This window comes from Falco cherrug, chromosome 17 (assembly GCF_023634085.1).
Source record: "Falco cherrug isolate bFalChe1 chromosome 17, bFalChe1.pri, whole genome shotgun sequence".
Classification (NCBI taxonomy): Eukaryota; Metazoa; Chordata; class Aves; order Falconiformes; family Falconidae; genus Falco; species Falco cherrug.
In genome coordinates, this window is record NC_073713.1 from 3,760,245 (window position 1) to 3,766,244 (window position 6,000).

General features: G+C 49.6%; 1 protein-coding gene across 1 annotated transcript in view; it reads right to left on the reverse strand.

The window, feature by feature from the left end:
- The window catches only part of LOC102047355 (protein CEPU-1), a 361,978-nt gene extending 357,456 nt beyond the window's left edge, over positions 1-4,522 (reverse strand). Inside the window, exon 1 of the mRNA XM_055728658.1 lies at positions 4,449-4,522. The gene's annotated coding sequence lies outside the window, so the exon portion shown is untranslated. The remainder of the gene's footprint in view (positions 1-4,448) is intronic.
- Between the last annotated feature and the right edge of the window lie 1,478 nt (positions 4,523-6,000).

The following is a 6,000-nucleotide window of genomic DNA, read 5'->3' on the forward strand; positions in this document are numbered from 1 at the left end:
ATCCCCACCGAGCTTGGACCAGGACTGCTGTTTTAACCCCAGCCTGATTGCATGTGGGCAAATTTTGGGCTCCATTTCTGGCTTGCAAGGGGGAAGAAAAAAAAAAAAAAAAAAAAGCAGCCACAATCACCAGCAGCCCTTCCTGCAAAGCACCTTTGGAAACAAGAGCCACAGCAGAAAGGTTTTGTTTGCCCTCTCAAGGCTGTTCCAGACAGAATAATGCTACTGCCAACTGAAGCAGCTCTCCTTGAGCTCGAGAGGTTAGTTTTTCTGAATGCAGTGACACAGATCCTCATCTCGGCCCCATAGCACAGAGGATTTGTTGTACTCCAGTGCAAAAATAACCCTGAAAACAACATCTATGGTCACACCATGAGGGGAGGGCTAAGACATCGGCATCAGGCGCCTGGGAGAAGAGAGACGGGGCATGAATTTTATTTGTCCTCGATTCCCAGGGAGGTCATTTACTGCAGTGCCCCTGGCACTTCCCCAGCCCTTTCTAGCACATTTGATTCTTGTGAGTTTTCTTAATCTCATCTCCTTCATTGGTTATTGCTCCTGCAGTGCTGAACTCAGCAAGATCGCTTCTGTTTAGAGAAAGATTAGCACCGAGTACATTAAACACGGTAATGCCATGTTCTACGGGGCACTGGGTCACCACCCCAGCTCCAAACGCCCCGTAACACCTTCCCGAAGCGGGTGCTTTTTGCTGCACCAGGTTTTTAGCTCACGTCTGCAACACCTAATGCATGCCAGCCTCAGCAGCAGGCTCTCCCAAGCAGCGCAGCACGTCGCAAGGAACAGTTTGGAGATAAAAAGCCCAACCCAACAACCAGCAGCTCCATTAAGATGGAACTCTACAATCCTTACAGGTTCCTTCCAACACAAGATATTCTGCGATTCTGTTCTACGATGGCAAATTACGTGCTGGGGGAACTACACGATCATCACAACAGAAAAAAGGGGTGGATGGAGAAAGGGGCTGGCTCAGCCAGACAACGTGCCCACCCAGCAGGGAGATGGCACCCTGCAAGAGCCACCCAGCTGTGACATACACCTTCCCATGCTGGGATGGTCCCTGGACTTCTCCAAGGTGCAAGCTCAGAGGAAGCAGCAACCTGCATCCCCACAGGGAGGGGATGCACACAGTGCCGTGCTTGCAATCCATGCCCTCGCCCGGTACACCAGGACCAGTCACCCATGCTACCTAGAGAATAAAATTTCCCCAAATCAAGCGTGTTGTAACACAGAAGTAAACCAAGGTGGTAAGGGCCTCTGCAGAGATGCTCAGCGGCCAGCCCGCCTGCTCCCACTATTTTCAGTTTCTTTCCCCAAACAAAAGAGATTCCTCCTTATTCCAAGGATTTTACAACAAGGTTTTCCATCACCCGCCTGCTGGAGCACGTGCTGCAGTTAGTCCCTGTCCCAACCAGACTCTTATCACAGCTCACCGCCTCCACTCCCTGCTTTCCAGTTGATTAGGTGTTTATTTACCTACAGATTACAAGGAGGCAACAAGTCTACCTGGGGAAGAGGCACTGTTGCATGGGTAAAGACTCTGCAAACAGATGGCTCGAGGCAATAGAGGATGTTTACTACTTTGTGTGTGCTTCTGGGCTTGAGGGTGACACAGCCCTGGCACATCCCTATGTTTCTTTTCAATTCCCCACACTCCCCCCTGCACCCCCCCCCACCCCCCTCATCAAGCTCTCTACAACCTTCTCCGAGACTTTGGGAGTGAAGACCGACTCAGTCAGCTGCCTGGGTCTGTCCTGGAGAAGGTATTGCAAGACATACTAGTTTTAAAATACCTGCCCTCAGAACTCTCAGACTTTCACAATTCTAACCAGCTTTTCAACACCGACAATGAGATACTAATTTTTGCAGCAGAAGCACGTGCACAGCTCTTTTCCAGCCCATCAAGCTAGCAGCCACAGCCAGACAGCCATGGCTCAGCCACCACCCAGGGCACCAGTTTGGCTTGTGGGCAATAAAGCAGCCTGCAGCCCCCTTGATGTCCCAGGTGATCTCACTTTGAGCAAGCACACCAGGACCTGGGAACACCCAGAAAGCCACCAGGTGCTCTTTATTGACCAATATTTTCAATTCTGGAAGGGCCATCCTCAGCACAGCAGAGATGCTCAAACACACCAGCATCTATTTGGCTTTTGAGAGCTGGTGCAACACCTGTGAATCCAGCCAAGCCTCTAATTACTGGTCAGACCTTGGCAGGCCTCAAACATGACAGCCTTTGTACTCCAGAGGGGGAAAAAAAAAAAAATAAATGCATCCATTACAAAACACTTCTTGTGATGAAAATGCCATTTCAGACCCTGCAGACCATCTAGGGAATTTTTCCCCCCCCTGTCTAATTCATGTCTCCCACAAGAAACCCAGGTAAGCCAGCCCTGGGAGGAACAAGATTTATTTTCCCCCAAATAACCCACGTTTGCAATTTTAGCTTCTCCCACTCACGCTGCCACCCCAAACTAATTGCATTCCCCACATGCTCCATTTCCTTCTTCCCCCACCCCAGTCTTTAAAGGCTTGTCATGTTATACAGTAGGCTCAAAGCACATTCAAGATTAGTTCTGTAACCTGCCCGGCAGAGCCAGAAAATTGAACGTGGTAGAAAAAGAAGGGAAGAAGGGGAAAAAAAAAGAAAAAAAGAAAGAGCCAGCTCTTGTCAAGAGCGTGGTAGTACAAGGAAGTAATTTTTCTCTGCCCATTTCAGTTGGACGTTGCTGTTTACGTCCGCGCTAGACGCTGCATCCTTTCTTCTCCATCGTGCAGCTGTAGCATCGGCAAATTGGAGAGGGGAGGCACGGGGGGAAGGCAATAGCAACTGAAATTGGAGCCTATTGAATTTTCAATAGGACACCAAAATATATACATATTTCAGCATGTGCGTGTACAGATATACAAGTCAATATAGGAATCTGTGAACAGTCGGTTCCGAATAATTACAGTGGGGGGAAATCATTGGAATAATGAGCAGTTGCTACCAGAACATCCAGGGAAATGAAACGCTGGCTGCTGTTTATTAAACAGTGCTTTATTTTCAGTTTAAGGTGTTTGGGATGAAATTAGGTGACAAATACACAGCATCACTGAATGACTGGAACAGCTCGGGATCGTTGAGGGGAAATGAGCAAGTCAGCTCCAAAAACCTTAATTTTTCTCCCTCTTTCTGCCTTTCCTTGCTGTTTCCTTCCTTCTTCCCACTGCAGCAGCCTCCGGAAGGGGCTCTCACACAGTTCTGATGCTACAGGAGGAAGAAAGATTGCCTCTGCCCTCAGATCTCACCACTGGCACTGCAGAAGCGCTGTGGGATGCCAGCGCTGGACCAGAGCAGCGGCAGGGACTAGAGACAGCAAGATGGGATGGGACTCAGAGCCAGCAACCACAGGGCCACCCTTTAACAGCTGGAACTTGCAAAATGATAGAGGTTTGGGGGTTCCCCCCCCCCCCAATATCTTTGCAAAGATGACACACAGCCCACCCACACCCCTACACCTTCGAGACCAGCCGGCATATGCTTAACTTTTTTCCAAGGCCAAAGACTGTATAAAATGGCTGCACAGCAGAGGAGAGATCCAGAGCACGACTGACAGGTCTGAGCCTTGCAACAGCAAAGCATCTGCTAGGAAAAACAGCAGGAAGAGCACACAACCCGCGTATGAAAAACAGGTAGATTCTGAAAACTTGAGTTTCAGAAGAAATATTAATTTCCCAGCCTAACAGACTTTTTCTGACATGGTTCTCAGCTTTGCAAAATACAACAGGAGAAAAAAAATATTTTAAAAAGCCCATATAAGCCTTAAATGTGCAGCCCCCAGCCTGCGTTCCCCCTGTCCCCACATTGAGACAGGATTTGCATGAGGATGCTGCAGCTGGGTGCTGGTGGGGCACAGGGAGGAAAGGAGGCAGAGGGGCAGGATGCGGCTGGGGAAGGGGGATGGAGAGAGCAAGTCATGTCCCTCACCTGCTCCTACCCACTCTGTCCCCACCTGCAGCAGCATAACACAACCAGGCATGGATCGACTGAGGAAGGAGAGATGAAGTTTTAAGGAGATGGAAGCGCTTATGTGTATATGTACGCGACTTAGAGATCTCAAAAGATTTCACACCGTATTTCACATTTCTAAGCTTCTCCCTCAGCCACACAAGAGGCTAGCATAAATGAGACGGGTCAAAAGCCTCATAAGCTTTAAACATCTCCAGGTTTTCCAAATCACTTCCAACAGCTTCCAGTTCTGGATTAACTAGGGTTACCCACACCAGCCAGGTGAAGCCACACTCCAAAAAACTCACTGTGTGGGCAACTTCACACCTCACACACAGTATAAGCCACCTTCAATGCTTTGAGAACAGGTTTACACCCTTCAGATGCAAATCATCTTGTAATCACAGGAAAAAAACCCAAAAACCCCAACAGTTTACAGTACCTCAGGTGTCTTCTCCTTGAGGTGATGCAGCAGTCCAGCACAGCCAGGAGGGTCAACATGGCTGTAAATCAGCCTGGCCCTGCCTGCAACAAGAAGAGGATGCTCATTCACACAAGATGCAGAAAATTACAACTGTTTCATGCTAGTTTAGTCACCAGTGGAAGCAAAAACCCCACCAATTTCTAACAGTTCGGGTTTGGTTTGGTTTTTTTTTTAATGTGCCCTAAGGAGACTCACAGAAATCTTCCCTGTTGCACTGTCCTATCCTGAGCTGGAAAACATGAGTAATTCCACATTTATTTATTTTTTGGGAGGTGGGGGGGTAGGGGGAACACTGTCCTCAAGCACTCAGCATCCTCAGCCCACACCAGGATCCGTACACAAGTATGCAGGAGCAGTGCCTGGCTGCACAGACAGCCAGCGGGAAATTCAGGTTGTGCCCCAGTGAAGACAGACCCAGAACACTTTCAGCTGTGGGGAAAGATGCAGACTCACCATTAAACACTAACCCCCAAAGCTTATTGGGAGCTCTGCCACATCCCTCCATGCTATCTTGTCCTACTATACCTATTAACACTCTGCAATTCAGTGGCCTCTATTTCTTTGCACCACCTCTGCTCTGCAGTAAAGCCAACTTCCAGCAATGGGGGGGGGGGGGGAAAAAAAGCTACAAAAACCACAATGAAGCAAGCATCCAACACAATAAAAATAAATTAAAACCCCTAGAGGACACTGAGAAGAGTTGTGGCTTCTTTTACTGCATTTTCCAAGGTGCTGTTTAAACACAGACAGGGGAAGGTGCATAAATACATCAGTTCAGCCCTCTGGCCTGCAGAAGCATTGGCAGAGCAGAAAGAGCGACAGGAGCCAGGATAATTATACCTCTGTCTCCGCAGAGCTGCAGCCCACTGCCTGGGCGATGCTCTGCGACTGCTCACCCATCCCCACGCAAGGAGCCTCCAGCCCTGACCTCACAGACCCCGCAGTGGGAGGGATGCCAAGGTACCGGGCAAGATGCTAGCTAGCTCCCTTCTCAGAACACCCACCAGCCTGCCAGAGGCAACAAACCAGAGCAAACCGAGCAGTCTTGGCCCCCACACCTCCAAAGTGCAGGTTTCCCAACCCCTGCAGCACCTGGCTTCCCTGCACTGGCTGCTGCAAACTCGCCTTCACACACACACCCCCAACACCCCCAGACATTTTACATCCAAGCAAGAAACAGCCATAATTTCCAGCTGGGACTGGTCTGCGCCTTCTTTTGCTGCCCAAGCCAGAGCAACCCCAGAGGAGAGAGGGGCACCATGCATTGTAGCCCCTTCCCTGCTATCTTAAGGGATGCAACACTAGTTTGCTCCAGGGAAGGCTTGCTTGCATGAGATGCAAGCAGAGAACACAGGTAGCACATAACACACCAGGAGGGCCCTCCCCTGAGCACTGGTTTTACCAGCATTTCTTCCACAAAACACATAGCCAAGCCTCTGTGCTCTGCAGGGGCGCAGCAGGAGAAAGCACAGCCTTGAACATACTTCAAACTTAGCAGGGCACAGGGAGC